At 35.1% G+C, this 20,200-nt stretch overlaps 2 long non-coding RNA genes across 6 annotated transcripts in view; one reads left to right on the top strand and one right to left on the bottom strand.

Annotated features, from left to right (window-relative positions):
- LOC308610052 overlaps positions 1–20,200 on the top strand; it is a 1,140,458-nt gene that overhangs the window by 466,066 nt on the left and 654,192 nt on the right. The window lies entirely within an intron of this gene.
- LOC308610057 lies at positions 6,536–11,114 on the bottom strand. The gene is made up of 2 exons (XR_014014414.1): positions 11,040–11,114; positions 6,536–7,468 (listed from the first exon to the last, which is right to left on the bottom strand). It is a non-coding gene; the product is annotated as an uncharacterized lncRNA (long non-coding RNA).

Here is a 20,200-nt window from a genome sequence, read left to right as displayed (position 1 = left end):
AGCGGGGAGAGAAGCTGGGGCAGAAGGAGAAATTTGGTGGCTCAGAGAACAGTGCAGCAACCAGTCTGTGGCAGGCAGGAGAGAGTGAGGCCTACACAAGTGGTCTGGCCACAGCTCTGCATGCCCCAGCCACTGGGGACCACTGGTGCACACGGGGGCTGCGTGTTGGAATGTGGGGTTTGAAGAGCAGACCCAGGAAGGGGAATGATGTTGGCTGTGAGGAGACAGCTCAAGGGGATAGGAGTGAGGAGCTCCACAACAAGGAATGCTCCTGGAGGAAGCCCAGACCAGCAGAGAAGCAAAGTGCCACTGCTGCGTGATGCACAAAGGGCGGGGCCCCCATTGCAGCCTCTCTCCTCACGCACTGGCCCCTGCCTCCACAGGCACTAGGAAGGGCTCCTGCCAGAGTGGCTCACGGGCCCCCAGCCATCATCACCTCAGCACTCTCCTGCTTGGGTGGCCCATTTGCCCAGCTTGCCACCTTGACTCCCTCCTGCCTGACAGGCTCGTACATCCCATAGCCACCCAGCACCCTCTCACCTGGGCAGCCTGCCTGCCCTGATTGCCGCTTCTACATCCTCCTGCCTGACAAGCTCGTGTGCTCCAGCAGCCTTGGGAGCAGACGCCAGTGGGTGGCCCACATGCAGAGACGGGGCTGAAGCCACAGCTGAGTTCCAGGGAACATGCAACTAAGGAAGAAGAGCTGAAATCTCTCCTCATGGCTGTGCAAATCATGGCATTACACTTCCTCTGATGGCTTCCTAAATTCAGCACCTGGGAACATCCCAATGGACAAGTGCTCCTGCAGCTGAGACAGGTCTGGCTTTAGCAGCTGTGGGTTTTGTGGGCACATACATGCTGGGGTTTGGCCAGGCCAGAGTCTGAGCTGCCTCCGTATCTCACATAGTGGGTCCAGGTACATAATGACTGCAGTCCTGGGACCTGACCTCAGTGGATCTGGGCCAGTGGCCTGGTGAAAATGATGCCTGAGTCACCAGGGCCAGTTGCCGCCATAACCACGGTTAAGGTGGGACTGAGAGCAGTACCAACAGCAGTGTACTTTGTAAGCCTACACAATGGGCGGAAAGGAGACAAAACAGAGCATACCCACAGGTGAACACCTCCAGAGGAGGAATACTCAATGGCTTCTATCCCAGTGGGGGTGCTCCAGTCCTCCCGACCTCACACCGCAGATCAGAAACACAGCTAAGAAACAGACCTGAGGGCCTCTGCTCCAACGACTAGGGATCAGAACCCAACCCTGACAAGGCAGTGACAGCCACAGAGGAAAGGGAAACTTCTGCTGAATAAAAATCAAAATTAAGAAAATCAACAGGAAAGATCAAACTTGGAAAATGTTTGCAATATCAATATCTGGCAAAGAACTCATATACAGATTAAAGAATTTTTACACTTCAAAAATAAAAAGACAATCCAATGGGAGAAAATGGCAAAAATATATTTATGGGTATGTTTTATATATATAAATGTAAAGTATATGTATCCATGAATATATGCCTATTGGCTATTTGCATGTCTTCCTTTTATTTTTATTTTTTTTTATTTTTTCTTTTTTTTGCGGTATGCGGGCCTCTCACTGCTGTGGCCTCTCCCATTGCGGAGCACAGGCTCCGGATGCGCAGGCCCAGCGGCCATGGCTCACGGGCCCAGCCGCTCCGCGGCATATGGGATCCTCCCAGACCGGGGCACGAACCCGTATCCCCTGCATCGGCAGGAGGACTCTCAACCACTGCGCCACCAGGGAGGCCCTCTTCCTTTTATTTTTAAGTGCCTAATTACATTTTATATATATATACACACACTATTACATATAAAATAGGTAACTAATAAGAACCTACTGTATAGCACAGGGAACTCTATTCAGTACTCTGTAATGACCTATATGGGAATAGAAACTAAAAAAGAGTGGATATATGTATAACAGACTCACTTTGCTGTACAGCAGAAACTAACACAACATTGTAAATCAACTATACTCCAAAAAAATTAATTAAAATATTTACATATATTGTATACAACATATATATTAACTATATATTATTTATATATATTAGAGATTGCTCCATCAAAGACGTACAAATTATAATTATGATGAGATACCACTACATACCACTATAATGTCTAAAATTTAAAAAGCTGTTAATATCAAGTTTTGGTGTGGACCTAGAGAAACATGAATACATTGTTAATGGGCTTGTAGCATGAAAGCTTTAAAGTTAAATATACATTTACATATGACCAAGCAATTACCTAATAGTTCATACTTATCCAAGAGATATGAAGTCTTAGGTCACACAAATTTGTTCACAAAAATGTGTAACACCATTATTCATAATAGGTAAAACTGGATATGACCAAAATATCCAAGATTTTTTTTTAAACATCTTTATTGGAGTATAATTGCTTTACAGTGGTGTGTTAGTTTCTGCTTTATAACAAAGTGAATCAGTTATACATATACATATATTCCCATATCTCATCCCTCTTGCGTCTCCCTCCCTCCCACCCTCCCTATCCTGCCCCTCTAGGTGGTCACAAAGCACCGAGCTGATTTTCCTGTGCTATGCGGCTGCTTCCCACTAGCTATCTATTTAATGTTTGGTAGTGTATATATGTCTATGTCACTCTCTCACTTTGTCACAGCTTATTTACCCTTCCCCCTCCCCATAACCTCAAGTCAATTCTCTAGTAGGTCTGTGTCTTTATTCCCGTCTTACCTCTAGGTTCTTCATGACCTTTTTTTTTTTCTTTCTTAGATTCCATATATATGTGTTAGCATACGGTATTTGTTTTTCTCTTTCTGACTTACTTCACTCTGTATGACAGACTCTAGGTCCATCCACCTCACTACAAATACATCAGTTTTGTTTCTTTTTATGGCTGAGTAATATTCCATTGTATATATGTGCCACATCTTCTTTATCCATTCATCCGATGATGGACACTTACGTTGCTTCCATGTCCTGGCCATTGTAAATAGAGCTGCAGTGAACATTTTGGTACATGACTCTTTTTGAATTATGGTTTTCTCAGGGTATAGGCCCAGTACTGGGATTGTGGGGTCGTATGGTAGTTCTATTTTTAGTTTTTCAAGGAACCTCCATACAGTTCTCCATGGTGGCTGTATCAATTTACATCCCCACCAACAGTGCAATAGCGTTCCCTTTTCTCCACACCCTCTCCAGCATTTATATGGTACTGGCACAAAAACAGAAATATAGATCAATGGAACAGGATAGAAAGCCCAGAGATAACCCCACACACATATGGTCACCTTATCTTTGATAAAGGAGGCAAGAATATACAGTGGAGAAAAGACAGCCTCTTCAATAATTGGTGCTGGGAAAACTGGACAGGTACATGTAAAAGTATGAAATTAGAACACTCCCTGACACCATACACAAAAATAAACTCAAAATGGATTAAAGTCCTAAATGTAAAGCCAGACACTATCAAACTCCTAGAGGAAAACATATGCAGAACACTCTATGACATAAATCACAGCAAGATCCTTTTGGACCCACCTCCTAGAGAAATAAAAACAAAAATAAACAAATGCGACCTAATGAAACTTAAAAGCTTTTGCACAGCAAAGGAAACCATAAACAAGACGAAAAGACAACCCTCAGAATGGGAGAAAATATTTGCAAATGAAGCAACTGACAAAGGATTTATCTCCCAAATTTAGAAGCAGCTCATGCAGCTCAATATCAAAGAAACAAACAACCCAATCTAAAAATGGGCAAAAGACCTAAATGGACATTTCTCCAAAGAAGATATACAGATTGCCAGCAAACACATGAAAGGATGCTCAACATCACTAATCATTAGAGAAATGCAAATCAAAACTACATTGAGGTATCACCTCACACCGGTCAGAATGGCCATCATCAGAAAATCTCCAACAAGATTTATATGGGTGAACCAGTTGTGGTCTATCCATACAATGTCATATCATACAGCAGTAGAAGGATAGAATTATGAGGAATGCAACAAGGATGAATCTCAGAAACACTATGCTGAGAAAAAAGCTAGACACACAAGAGTATGTACTTTATGTTTCTGTTTATATGACTTTCTAGAAAAGGAAAAATGAATCTATGGCGACAGAAAACATATCAGCAGTTGCCTGTATCAAATATGGAGTAGAGAGTGACTGCAAAGAGGAAAGGGAAAACTGCAAAGGGGGGTAATAGGAAAATTGTCTACCTTGATGGAAACAGAGTTACAAAATATTTACATTTGTCAAAATTCATTAAAGTGGACATTCAAGTTAGTATATTTTTTATATTATACCACAATATATTTCTTTTAATAAAATCATTATGAAGAGTAGGTAAGTGGGCAAAGGACCTGAACGCCAGCTTTAGCTATGTTAGAGCTGTCAAATCAAAAAAAGATCAAGTTGCCCCTAATTTAAAAACCAAGAAAATGCATAGAAGTTGAGGAAGAGAGATTTTAACTTATTTTAAGAGTGAGTTTTCTAACAATTCGAGCTTCCTAAAAATGAAACAAACTTATTTTGGGTTGGCAATTTCTTTCTCAGTGAGGACATTCAAGTACAAGATGACGATCATTTTTCAGGTATGTTGTAGAAGTGCCTTAGAGATTGAAATTTGCATTAACCAATATTTAAGATGATTCAATAACATCAGAAAATATGCTATATTTATATATGCTCTTTTATGGTAGAGTTCTGTCTATAATGTTTTCTAAAATATCCTTTGAATTAATATTTCAATAGTAGTCTCCAGTGCTGCAAATGTAGGCCAGAAAGTTAGATCTGTGCACAGTCTATTTTTTAAGAAGCTTGTAATCTGGAAGAGAAGATAGACAAAAATGTTGTAGCAAAATGCAGTAAGTTTCATAATAGAGATATCCTCATGCTCTTATATGACATGGAAGCAGTGTCACATTCTTAATATGTCATCTTTTTCTGAAATACTTCAGTATTAATTTCTAACAATGATAATAATTAATTAAGGCATGAATTATTTACGGAGAGATACTAGTTATTCCTAAAATATTTGGAGATTGTTTTAACATGAAGGTATTTCTTAGAATACCTCCAGTAAAGTTCCAAAACGTGTCTTTCAAAGCCTAAATGTGTTTGTACGATCCTGAAAACCTCAAGGAAAAATGTGAATGTTGCCGATTATCCACCATTTAAAGTTTTCTAGGCTTTGGCATTTTTCTGTAAGTATAAATAATTGACTATGAACTATGCAGAGAGTTGTTTTACCTGAATTTCTTTGAGATCCATCAGATGTGGCCATTAAAATGAGCCAATCTCCTCCATTACAACTACTCACTGTGCAGGCTTCTAGTCAAGCATTGGTGGAGATAGCGCAGCTCAATTTAAATGTAAAATGCAAGGTAATGTAACTAAACAAGTTAGTCCTATCCTTTTCCCCTTACTTTCCCTTAGAGAGTTTTTGAAGTTAGGGATTTGTAAAATGAAAGTATTAAACCAAATTTAATAGCAAAATGTCATTGATATCATGAGTGAAACCAAGCCCAGTTTCCATTTACCCCAAAGTATAAATTGCCTATCTGAGAAGCAGTTCAAATTTAAGTCATGTCAGATTGGTGGTCTTTCTGAGTTTCAGTTTGGAACTCTTATTTGAAGTCATTGTTTCATTCAAGAGCATCTCAATATCAATAGCAGGTTTCCTACTTCAGCAAAAGTCTTGATGTACATCAGTGCCATTGGGTCCAGAGGATAGCCTCTTTGTACGTTTTTTTCTCCCAGTCTCACTGCAATGTTAAAGTCACTGATATCACAGAGCACATTTCTAATCCTAACTATATGCCCTAATTTGGGCAGAAATCCACTCCTCCACTTTTATGCAATGTATTAACAACCAGAAATTTAATTGTATTTGTTGAGACTGTAATATCAACGTGAAGCATTCCTTTTTTGAAGCTCAAATTCTTAACACTTGCTTTCCCCTTTGCAAGAAATACTTACTCCTTTACTCCCTTGTCCCCTTAGGCTACCTACGTCATACTTCAGTTAAGAAGACATTTCACAAGGGATGCCTTTCCTCATCCTTCCAGGTGAGAAAGGCTCCCTGTTCCATGGCTCACAGTACCCTGTCTATATTTACTACAATTAGTAATTCTTCTTTAGACTGCAGGCTCTAAGAAATATGGACAATGCTTGCTTTTCCACACCTTGTATTACCAGCACCTAATGCAGTGCCTGGGACCTAGTAGAAGTTCTATAAATATGTAATGATTGCTGAATGAATGAATGAATGAATGAATGTGTTAGTAACAAGATAAATGCATAAATCGTATTTGTAAAGCACAATACAAAGTAATTTCATGAATATTCACCCACTTATTTGTACCTTTATACCCTTCTCTTCATTTATATATCTTAGAATTACTTTTATCAGCAGGGATACAGGATTTAATGATGAAATTTTGAGGAAATGTATTAGAAATATTTGTGAGTGAGTAAGCACTATGCCATGGTGAGAGAGAGAAAAAAAATAAAAGCTATTGCTATATTCTTGACTCAAGTCATACTCAATATTATTTGTTACATATTATATTACACACACAAATGCATTCTCACTGGCATGGTATCACCTACATTATTATAATTTCCATTTCCTTCCCAATCCCTCTAAAGCCCATACCTGACCCTTAGACTTATTAAATTGCATTGTTTTAAACCACTTCTCCAATTTGTCAAGGTCATATTACGGTCATGTTGAATTTTGATCTTGACAAAGTATTAATCAGTCTTATCAACTAAAGAGAACTGTAAATGACTAAATCCACATGCTTTTCTATCATCCTAGACTTGATGAAAATATTAAATAGCCTCTGGCCCAGGATTGACCTCTACATATAAAACTTCTGTCCACTTTGGTTGAGGAGGAACTATAAATGAGTTTCATTGTTCTACCTACTTTGTTTCCAATAAGTAGGTCTCTGGTGCTGATCTATTTTTATAAATTTGTGAATGAATTCCATTTGTAATATTTTTATAATATTAATATTTAATGTCTGATTTCAAGTCGTGGATGAAAAAATGCTAACATCAATGAAAACTACCACTTGCCCAAATAGATTAATAATAGTAAGAACAGGTAAAGTAGATTTAAAACCTACTGTCATGTTTATTTACTTTCCTGAATTGTTCCCACTGTGCCACTTCCTTACTTTCTGAATATGACAGGTTCATGCATGACGTCCTCCTCTAGATGCTGTGCCATTAAGAAATCTCCCTGATTATAATAGGTGATCATCTATGATGGATAATAAATATGCTTGTGCATTTTCAATCACAAATCCATGTCTTGCACACTGAAATGATTTTGCTTGTTGCTTGATCACGGGGACTTCTTCCTCTGAATAAATAAGACTTGACTTTGCCTCTTTATGCAGTCATCTGTTCACAGTTCTGCCTCTCTCCAGTAGACTGTGTCTCCTTAAAGACAAATGAATATTCATTCATCTTTGATCCCCTTTGCTTAGCATGCATAGTAATTGTTCAACAAATATTTGTTTAATAAGTTAAACACCAATATGCCGTGAAGTAGGAAAATCTGGAGATGTGAGTGGTCAAGATGGGGGGTGTGATTAAAGGACCCCTCTGAATTCTAAGAACAACATACTTAGGAGGGAATGCATGAATAATCAACGGGGCTGACTACTTGACAACTAGTATGTATTCAACTTTCAAATTCTATATTATAAGCATCCCTGAGTGTAATTTGAAATGGATAGACAGGAATTTTTATTTTATTTTTTCTAATGAGGAAGCAGTGTAGGTCTCTATTCTCATGGCCTCTGTTGCTTCCTATGAATATTTCTCCAATATCTTGACATAATCATTTTCAGGAAGCCAAGAGAGTCCAAAAGAAAATGACAAACAACAGAAATTGCTTTCATTTTCTAGTGTTTGGAAAAACATAAAAATAGGTTTAAGTTTTTCAAACATACTTAGATTTCATGAGATTTTACTTGGTTTATAATCAATATGATAAGATGCATATATATGTGTATAGAATCATCATTCATTTTAAATTGGAAATAATGTGTATCCCCATGGCTGATCTGCAAACTGTCCATAATAAGAACCAAGCTTATGTCCTCCTAAGTCTTTTGTAGCCCCATTTTAACACATTTTCTGAAAGTTATTTCACTTCAACCACTCTAGATACTTTCTAAAAAAACAATAGATGACTTTTTAAAATTTTCCTTTCAAAATGAAAATATTAAAATATGCTCTACAAATTGGTGCAATAATGGAAGCTACAGCTTACCATGTAAGTTTGTTTGTAATTGAGCAAAATATGTTCCAATAATTTTTGCATTGTATTTGCCTTTCTCTCTGTAATTACTAACCCTTTTTCTTTCACTATGGAATGTGAATTTTGATTTCTCATCTTCAAATTTGCCTTTAAATACATTTCTACCCTTATTTTTCTTCCATCTGGAAGCTAAGTTTTCAAGAGAAAATTTGTTGCCACAAATATTGAATGTCTTCATATTAGGAATAATTCTAATGCAACTACTTTGTACTTGGAAATGTGCCACTGTGTTTAGGAAGGCTAAACACATACTTTTGGGTAAGTTCAAAAAAGATTACTCCAATGATTCAACCAAGTATATTTCACGCATATTGATAAGAAATTTCAAACTAATTGTGTGTGATAGCCATCAATTAAAGACGTAAAATGAATGCCTGCTATTTTAAAACATAGTTAAGCCAAGGAAAAGCTGTGCATAACTAGCATGTTCTGTAAAGATAATTGGCTCACTAACTAAATTCTAACAGCCCATTCACATTTCTAGATTTTAATTGAAGAATGGATGGAAATAGTAAGGTGAGCTCATTGCCCAATACACATAATAAGCATGTGACAATTTTAATTTCTGCAGAGATGCCCATATTGTGTGAAATCTTATTAATATTGTGATGGAATACAGTGACTCATGCTGTGAAAGAAGCACACATTTGTTGTACGTGTGTTCACACACACACACACAAACACACAGATACACACACATTTCTTTTCTCTCCTCTCTATTCTCATTTCAGTCCCATTCTTCCTCTTCTTAGATAACTGGTATCATGAATTGAATATAAATACTTTGAATCCATGCTTGAACTTTTTACTATATGCAAATGAATCCATGAAAAACACATGATTGCTTTGAGTTTTAAAAATTTGTAGACATGTCATCATGCCAAATATGTAATCTTAAAAATCATTTATCATGTATATAATTAATTATTTCGAGTGAAGTATTGCATTGCATCTTAAAAATAGTTTATATATGTCTTTTGTAAGCAGCATAAACTGGAATTTTTAAATTTATTTTTATTGTCTCTGTGATCAAATGTATTGTGATTATTGATCTATTTCTCCTTTATTTTTCCATGTTTCATCCCTCCCGGTACTAACTTCGTTTAAACACATTTTTCATTCTCTTTTTATGGTCTACCTTTTTATGAATCATATATGAAGTCTTCATTTTTAGTGTTTTCTGAAAAATTTGACATATATTTCTAACTTGAAAAAGTCTAAAACTAATTATCTCATCTTCCTCCTAAGCGGTTCATGGACCCCTCAAATTTTAAATCTGATCTCCAGTATTTCAGTATATTATCTAGTGTTTTAGTTTTACTTTGTACATACCCCCATTGGCTATTATTTTTTACACTCAACCGTTATTCAGATTCATTCCAACATTACAAATTTCTTTGCTGGTCACTGTTCAGTGCACCTTCCTACTTCTTTTTATGCTTATTTTCTTTCTTACTGAAGAACATTCTTTGTACAATGGTCTCCAATCTTGCCTAAAACACATGAGTATTATGTGAGAACTTTTTAAAGCTCCCATTATTGAAACACCGCCTAGATCACTGGTTAAAAATAAAAAAATCTCCAAGTATTGGCTTCAGGCATCAGAATATTTTTTAATGCCTTCAGACAATTCCAATAGCTGCTGCTACTGCTTTAGTCATTTTGTTGTTGTTGTTGTTACAGTTTGTGGGTGGTAATTCCTCTTTGTCTATGAATGAAAATTTCTTTACTTCTTTTTCTTGAGTAGTTTTTTAAAATGAGGTGTAGAATTTTAATTTGGACAGCTATATGTGCTCAGTACTTTGAAGATATTATTCTATTGTTTTCCAGCATCTACCTGTTTTCTGATAAGACAACAGATATTTAAAGCCAGCACTCAAAAACAAGGCTTATTATTTCCAGGGCCCCCTTGAATTTCTTGGTTTCAACTCCTCCTCACTATTCTAATGTTGAATTTGTTTTTTCTCCTTAAATCCTGAGACTGGGGATCCCCCCCCATTTTTTGTAAGCTTGTTCATTTTCTTTTTATGTGTTGCTACATGTAAAAGCAACATATAAAAGAAAACACAAGTATAACAAACTGTGTGTTCAGATTGCAAGAAAGGATTCTCAATATCAGTTCAGCGTATCCTATTGACCGAAAGCATTTACCTTGTTTCTTTTACAACTAACTTGAATATTATGAGTCTTACATCTAATATACAGTACTCTTCACCCTTCTTGGAACGTCTATGCTCAATAAGGACATTAGTTGATTTGTCACTAATATTGCTTTCCCTACATGTGAGTGCATTCAGAGTTCTATCCTGTCCCATATACATAGCATAATCTTATATTTTGTATCTAACTGGCATCAGTTTTCCTTTTTTTTTTTTCGATTTACCTTTAAGGTTTACTTTTAGCAGGACTGTACTGAAACACTCTTACACCTTAATAGATCTAATTGTCTGGACTTAAAATAATAGATTTCTCTATCACAGGGGCATTTGTCTGTACAGATACTGATTTCTGTTCTCTGCACATGTTTTCATGTTATATGCCCAGTGTAATATGAAGCGAGTTAATTTATTGTGTTGCATATAGTAAAGAATCCAGCAGAATAATGTTATTTAGGGTTTTTTTTTCATTATTTCTATGAATAACAACAACATCAACAATAATAGTAATGGAAAAGATAATTTCTACCTATAGCAAGTCTCAGTTTTTTCTTAAATGCAGTAGAAGGCCCTTCACACTCTATTTGTCAGCTTGGCTTCAGGTTTTCATATTGCTGGCTAGAAGACAGATAAAGGGGATTATGGACAGAACTGAGCCTGGTTTCTGCTAATCTCCAACTTGAATTCTTTCAAGGGTTGCAAAATATGATTCAAGTATTTCACAGGCCTTTATAACCTTTGTCATCTGTCTGGTATATGTGCCATCATGGGTGGATTTGGAACTGACATTTTATATCTCTGATCTCAACTGTATAAATATTTGTTTAGACTGACTATCAACATAGAACACAGACATTCTCTTCTGATGTATGGATGATAGAATAGTCCTTAACTGGGCCCCTAAGGATGGGGCAGGCACAAACTAACAGAGGGCAATGAGGCAAATTTTCAATGAACTCAGATTTTATATTTTCCTTTAGGTAAAAGAGTGGTTGCTTCTATACCAAAAAACTATTTCTTATAATTTGGGTTACATTAAAAATATCTCAGATATACAACCATTTTTCTGAATCTATAATAGTGACTTGGTTTTCTCAAATACATTATATATGGAGTCCTTTAGACTGGAATTAAATTAATCATGGTTGTCATTTTTTTTTTCTATAGACTTCCCAGCTATTTTCCCCTAGGAAAACTCTCTTAAATAATCAAGAGAAATATTTTAGGCAACATTATGTAAATCATCACCCTTATTAGATGAATTAATATTCTTGAAGTTATAGCTCATTTCATGGAAATCAGATTAACCTGATGTTATGGGCATTGTCATTTATCAGTAAGTTATTTGTTAATATGCTCAGTATGTGACATAAAATATGTAACTTTAATAAGAGAATGGATCACCTCAAATAATTTAGCAAATCTTGAAAATGATAAGGATTAAAATTGTGGATGTATAAAGGACACAGAAGCTTGGAGAACTTTAAAACCATCTATTTCTCTCCTGTTTCCCTCACACAAGGAAATGAAGGCTGACACTTTAGCATGGTTTGGAAATCCTTCTAAAAATTATCTGACTTTCTCTTAGAATTAACAAGTAATTTAAAGTTTTAAGAACTGCAGAACTGATCACATGAATTACCATAATTTAGTCAAGAATTTTTTTGAATATCCACCTTTTGACAAACATTGTACATATATATATACCAGGTTGTAGAGATGAATAAAATCATCCTTAGTCTCAAATAACTGAAAGAAAAATCCCCCAATATTAGTGAATACTGAGGAATTAAGGATGATGCTATGAGAAAATTTTTATAATGTGAAATTTATTAAGTTAAATAAAATATTGTGCTTTTGAGATTAGAATGACCTGGTTTTGTTCTAATGATACTGATGATAGACAGTGGTTGTATTTTGCAGAAGTTTTATGGGAGCAAAATAAAAACTTGATCATGTGATATAAATTTGGTCCCCCAAGGCGATTTTTATTGTTATTTCTATTGGTGTTGTTAATGAGAGAAATTTCTGTGAGCTATTAGAAAAAAAAATGTGGATATCAATATCTAATCAAAAAGAAGGACAAAATAATGGATAATTAGAGAATATATATAACCAGTAAGTTAAAAATATACTCACATGCTAAGGAAGCACAGTGGTGGAAGTTTTACTCATCATAAAGCTTTAACAGTGAGTAGAAGGTATCTTGGTGTCTTGGGTGTGGGAAGATATGCTAACAACCAGTGATAGATCCGTTGTAAAATTTGGAACTGTTCCTTTGGTATTAAATTTCACTTAAGACCTGTGCTTCTGGACAGGATGGAGTAATAGGAACTGGATTTACTCTCCTGGCTTAAACTGCTAAAAGTAAAAAAATATATATATTAAACAATACTTTTAGACATTGAACAACAAACAGCACAAGACAACGGTTGTATAAAGCTGTTAATTATAATGATAACCCATAAAAACCAGTGGCATAATGTTTTGTGTAATACAGTTAAATGTTGGTGTTTGAACAAGTCCCTGGTCACCTGTGAAAAATAAAGGTGGATTATCTTTTCATATTTATTAACAAAATGAATTTCATAGGGATACAGTATTTAAATATGTTAAAATACTACAATTACTAGAAGAAAACATTTTTGTTTTATTTAATAAAAGTTAATTTTTAAAATTTTTTATATTTTTATGTGTTGCATTTATTGCTTTAAGATTATACAAATATGTTTTGATATAATTTAATACATGCAGCATCAACTAGAGTATTCAGTACACAGAGTATTCAATGGGTATAGGCTTAGTAGTGGGACCAAATTAGCCCTAGACTAAATTGTTGCACTTGCAGCCTAATAAGGCTTACAAGGAAGCCTCCAAATGATCAAACTATTTCTTAACTACCTCTTTGAGCAAAGTTACAAATATTTACAAAAATACAAATACGCCCTGCAACCAGTAAAGTAAAATTCACAATATCTGACATGCAATCTAGAATTACTAGGGATGCAAAGACGAAGGAAAATATAACCCATAACAAGGAGAAAAATTAATTAATGAAAACAGACTGAAAAATGGTACAATCAGTAAACAAAGACATTCAAACAGTTATTATAACTAATTTTCATAGGTTCAAAAAGTTTAAAGGAAAGCGTCAACATCTTAAATAGACATACAGAGGATATAAAAATAACCCAAATTGAGTTCCTAGAGATGAAAAATATAGTTTCTGAGATGAAAAATAAACTGGATGGGATTAAAAGAGATGAGGCAATGCAGAAGCAAAGATTGACCTCCCTGCAAAAGCAAAAGTTTGTTATTATAATCTGTCCCACTGAGTAGTCCAAATATAAAGTCTGAAATGCAAAATGCCAGCTTGGTCATCTTTTTCCATTTCAAGTTTGCTTTACCCTTTCTGGTTTGTGCTTCCAAAAATAATTAAAGTATAAAATTATGAAAATTGTATTCAATGGTATTAAAATTAAGCATCTATCCATTTTATGGATTGCCCTGCATAATGCAAATATCTAAAATCTAAATATTATGTGTATATAAACATATATGTATACGTACATATATGGATATATATCTCACTAGCAGAATGAAAAGAAAATATGAAAGTACAACACAAGCTGTGGAGGAATATAGTAAAGGAAAGTAAAATGATAGTATTTTTGTTTTTAGATATAGTTGCCCTACGCAGTGGAAAAAGGATATACGGATTAGCATATTTTATTTTCTGAGAAGCATGAATCAATTTAAAAGATGAATTTAAAGAATCATTAATTTAAATACATAATCAGTCTTCAATTTTTTTGTTACTGACAACATCCCCTTTAAGATTTTCAAAATGCTGAAAGGTGGGATTCCAAGATTTTTAGTTGCTATAGAAGCAATTATTAGCAAATCCTTTCTTCTAATCTCATTACAGAAAATAGTGCCCTTTGTGCCCAGAGAACTCCCATTAGAACAGATAGCTAGTGGGAAGCAGCCACATAGCACAGGGAGATCAGCTGGGTGCTTTGTGACCGCCTAGAGGGGTGGGATAGGGAGGGTGGGAGGGAGGGAGACGCAAGAGGGAAGTGATATGGGAACATGTGTATATGTATAACTGATTCACTTTGTTATAAAGCAGAAACTAACACACCATTGTAAAGCAAGTATACTCCAATAAAGATGTTAAAAAAAAAAAAAAGGAACTGCATTTCGGAGCAGCTCAGAACATAGGGTGTACCACTCTGGAGCTATCCGACATTTCCTGTGTCTGATTAAATATTGTGTATATATGCTATGTATTTATATCTCCATCTAAATACATCTGTATCTCCTAAAATACTCTCTCACATATAATGAAGTCACAGTTTCCAGATAGTTGTTCTGGTAGTCATTAGACAAAATATAGTCTCATTTATTTAAAAAATGTGAAATGAGAGAAATGTATGAAAAACTTGATCCATCTTCTGACTGAATTTGTGGTATTGGTACCTTCAGAAGAGGAAATAATTAATTTATTGTAAATTATTTTATTCCTCATTTATTAGAGAGGAAATTTATAAACTGAAACTGTTAGGGCTTAAAGGGTTTTTTTCCAGAAGATAATATCTGTGGTTCTCACCTTACACTGAGCAGTATATCACTAGTAAACAATCAGACAAATAGGTACATTATTAAGTTATTTTATTTTCACCTGGCTTTTTAATACTATCATCTGATATACATCATATTAATTGACACTGCAATTTCTTCCTTGATTTGTATATTTTTTTCTACAAACACTTTGCATTCCAACTTCCACGTATCTGATTTACTCATCCCTGTGATGGTCTTCATCTTCAGACATCTTGCTGTCTGGGCTGTTCAACCCTGTGACAGTAAAAGCACACTCACTAGGGACTAGGAGTTTGAGAAGGACTTAGAAAATTGTTTGGAACCTGAAAAAAAGGGCTCCAGAATATGAAAACAAATCTGCAAAATGGAGATCAAAACTTGTGTAATTAATATTTTCAACTAATATTACTACAACAGCAATGTTACTCAGCTTTCATATAGTTATCTCTAAATTATATTGGATATGTGACTTGGGCACATTTTAATGCATTTGATAACATTTAGGGTAAAGCTTCTAAAAGGGCAATTGCCTAGGACTGAGGAAGGTTTAAAAATGGCCCTGCACAGAATGAACTAGAAGTGACTTCAATGGGAGGCTGAGGCAGAGATGCTGGACCCGGAGAGTGACAGAGCAGGCGTACATTGGAGAGAGCTTTCCTATATAGGAGAGCCAAGAATGTGTTACTTATTGAGGGGGGAGCATGAAGGTAGTGGACCCTATAATGAGAATCCTAGGATTGCTCCTAGATTTCTAACTTGGATAAATGACAGGACGGTACTCTTTGGTGAATACTAAAGGAACAGCAACAGCAGCAAAAGTCTAAGAATGGAACTTTAACATATCACAATGCCACCTTTAAAGTAAATTTGGCATTCTTCCCGTTTTGAATGAATGAAAATACATTAATTAAAGACATACACGGGCTTCCCTGGTGGCGCAGTGGTTGAGAGTCCGCCTGCCGATGCAAGGGACACGGGTTCGTGCCCCGGTTTGGGAAGATCCCACATGCCGCGGAGCGGCTGGGTCCGTGCGCCATGGCCGCTGAGCCTGCGCATCCGGAGCCTGTGCTCCGCAACGGGAGAGGCCACAGCAGTGAGAAGCCCGCGTACCACACACACAAAAAAAAGACATACACATTCACACACCTGCTAATATCTGCTCTTCTGCAATCGTGTTTTCTGTATAGTGTCTAAATATCTATTCCAGTTGAAGTAGTGCTTAAACACTTCAATATGCCTCTTTTCAGCCAAAAAGAAAAACTGTCTATGACTGTTTCAACATATTTTAAATATATGTATAATCATTGCCAACTTGTCTGCTTTGCAGATTCTAGTTTCCTATACAATATTTAATATCTCCCTTTATTGAAAATGTCATTGCTCAGTATTATGATTGTTTTTCATTTTGATTATATGTCTGAATATTAGAATTATTGATTAATCTCTTTATTAATGGAATAATCTCAGCACAATGTTAAATACACTTCTTCTCTACCATTATTATATGTTATTTTAAAGATTTTCCATACAGTTACTTTAAATGGGATTTTCAGATTTTTCAGGCTTTTTGAAGTCAGTAGGATAGGCTCCAGTGAGTAAAAGAAATGCTGAAGAACAACAATATGAATTAAACAAATTTAAGTAATTAAGAAAGCACTAATCTAGTCATTGAGAAATGTATACTAATATTTACATAGTATGTATATATAAATCAATAGTTTCTAAATGAGATAATCTACTGAACAAAATATCTTAAAATATGAATGAAAAGATGTTGTAAAATCTCTATATGATTAAAGTACAAAAATTTTTATAAGCTTGGAAGATAAATAATAAGTGCATTTTTGTCTGGGAGACAAGTTGTTATCTGGGAAACCTCAAGACATTTTGTAGATTATTGAAATCACTTTACTATCAATCTTGAGCATTTCTCCTATCAACTCTATAATTAGTATTGGAAATTACCATGATGACTCTATTTCACTATCAGGAACATTGAGGAAACTATTTCAAGTGCTAAACATTGGTTTTAACAAATAAAAAACAATTCATCTGAAGAAGATGTTACAATGAGCTGAGGAATTAAAAGATCTCAAAGTAGAGAAATTTCACTGACTGCAGTATAAACAACTTGAGGGTAGAGAGTGTCTGTTTTTCCTGTTTGCCCTCCAAATTTGGGAACAGTTTTATATGCACGGTGCAGGGTAATAAGCAAATGTTTAACAAATGAAAAGTAGTGAATTCATTACCTTGTGGTACAAATTAGGATTTCTTTTGTGCTGTAACTAGAAGATTTTAACTTCAGCATTATGAATTATTAATGTCTTTATCTGATTCCCAGTTCTGTGTCAACCAAACTTATTTGAGTGATAATTAGAGGACTTCATGTTTATCCTATCTTCTAGGATTTCACTTTTGCACATCTGTTAATTCATAATTTTGACATTTTTATAGCACAACCAAAGACTATAAAAACACATAGAGCAAGCACTTGCCAAAGAACTCTAAATAAAACACATCTCAGATATGAAATTAGATCCATGCTTGGTTATACTTCTAAGTGCTTCATCTAAAGAGAGACGTGCAACACTGCTGCATGAATTAATCACCTAGGGTGACTTTTAAACCTACCAACAGCTGGCCCCTCTATCATATCTGATTTTATTCAATAGTCTAAGTGCTAATAATTTTTGGATCAAGAACTTTATTTTACTGGTTGTAAAGGTGGGCACATGCACACGCACACAATCCCCAGTGCTTTTAAAAATTGTGGGACAGAATTAATCATAACTATTGAGTTTAAATGCCATTTATCAACTTATTAAAGTGCAAGCATGCAGGGAAAATAAGCTAAAGACAAGACTTTCGTTTTGCAATTTATTTTTTAAAAGTCTTGTAGAAATCTTTATGAAATTAACACAAAATGGTGGTACCAAAAATCTTTTTGCTTTGTTTATTCCCTAGTCTGTGGCAATGTAAAGAGTGGAAGTTAACCCGGAATTTAAGTTAAGGAAAGCTATATTGTATTAAGTTTAGCCAAAATTCTCTAACTTGCCATATTTTTTCAAATAAATAAACTTTCTATTCTCTTCCCTCTCTCCTCATCTCCCTTAAGGTATGTCAACTCTAACCCCGCCCCCCCATACACACACCTTGTTGCCTCTGATATTATCTCCTCTACTAGAGGCGCTTTTGTACTTATTGCTACACGATAGTTCAACAATAAAATGTGATAAATGCAGGCAAAGGTGTTTCAAGAAAGAAGGTAAATGTCCTTACACGTTTTCAACATAGAAACAAAAAGTTTACAAAACAGCAAAATTAAAAAAAAATAGTTATAGATAAAGTTTGCAGATAATGTTGTCATCCCTCTTAAAAGAAGAGGGATAAGGCACAGAAGAAATGTAGTGTTGAGGACAATGAAAATCAGCAGTTATTGAAATCTATTTATGCTGCATTCAATGGATTTAGAAGACAGAGGCTTGAGTGCTGTCGTTATTACTTGTTTGCCATTTGATGGTGGGCAAAATATTTAATTTCATTGGGTTTCTCTTTCTATGCCTCTAAAATGTGGATTCCCAGGCTAAGAAAATATTTCAAATCTTTTCTAGGTCTAAAAGTCACAGACCTTAGTGTACCCTTTCTAAAGGCCACATTTTCACAAAAGATAGCATTCTTGTAAAACACCTTCATAGAAAGAAAAAGCTATAGTTAGAAAGCCCACTCAGTGTCCAGGGTTTTCTGAAGTCGTACTGCTGTTTGTAACCAGGTGTAGGCCAGTAGGACAACACATTTGCTTTAATAACTGTCCAGATTTCTTGGAGTTAAAGATAAGTCTTTCATTATTCTAAGTGTTGACCTAAGAAATTATTGAAAATAAGAATTGTTCTAATTTACTTCTTGAATTGCCCAGTTCTTACATGGCCTGACACGAAAGGCGATTTAAAAGATTGCATTTAAGTTTGGACATATAGCCTTCATCCTGCTGTTTCATCACAGACCTCTTACAAGATAAACACGTGCAACCATTTTGAGTTTCTGAATGGGAGTGCTCCTTATAGTATTTTCCCCTTATAAATTTCTTGCCAACTTACTCCAATTTGAATGCAGGTAGAAATTTATAAATTTCTCCAAGAACTTATTTTTATTTTTATGAATCTTACTGATTTTGTGTTAATACCGAGGACTTTATCAAATTCATAGACATTTGATAGAATAAAAAGCAAAAGCATAATTCGGAAAAATCCAAAAACCTCAAATAGAAAATAAGATGCTATGTTGTTAGTAACAGAAATTAGCACAAATAGACTGAAAAACTGACCACCATTGTAAACTGAGCTTTTAACTATGGCAGTCGCCAGGAAAAGGAGGGTTACTCCTCTTTTTTTTTGCCTTCTTTTAACAATCTCAAAAATTAAAGAAAGATTGAAATGACAATAAAAATAATTTATTTCCCAAACCATTTGAGAGTAGTTGCTAACACAATGCAATGTCTCCCCCAAATCCTCTAGTATTTCCTACAAACACACATCCAAATATAATCATGAAAATAAGGAAATTAACACTGACACATGACCACAGAGCTACTAATCCTCAGACCCCTTTCAAGTTTTGTCAATTATCCCCATCATGTCCTTCATAATAAAAGGATCAGCCCAGTGTCACATGTTGCATCTAGTTGTCCTGTCTCTTTAGTTTTTTAATCTGGAAAATTTTCTCAGGCTTCCCTTGAATCTCATGAACTAGAAAGTTTTAAAGAATATGGATCAGTTATTTTGTAGGATTTAGCTGTTTGTATTTGTCTCATGATTATTCAGGATATGTGTAGTTGGCAGGAATAACACAGTGGTGAAGCTCTGTTCTTCTCACTGCTTCCTATCAAACAATTTTGGCAAACTTTTAACCTGTAACCTTACTGGAATATCATGTGACTCATTTGATTAAGGTGTATCACCCAGTCTTCTCCATTGTAAAGTTATTTTTTTCTCCTTCATTATTAATAATTTTTGTGGTAAGGCACTTTGTAATTATGTAAATATCCTGTTCCTCATCAAACATAATTTACTCAATTTAATTATTTAAATC

This window comes from Mesoplodon bidens (assembly GCF_964165515.1).
Source record: "Mesoplodon bidens genome assembly, contig: HAP1_SCAFFOLD_81, whole genome shotgun sequence".
NCBI classification, from domain to species: domain Eukaryota; kingdom Metazoa; phylum Chordata; class Mammalia; order Artiodactyla; family Ziphiidae; genus Mesoplodon; species Mesoplodon bidens.
Note: the sequence above shows the minus strand (reverse complement) of the source record. Positions and strands in the feature narration are given on the sequence as shown.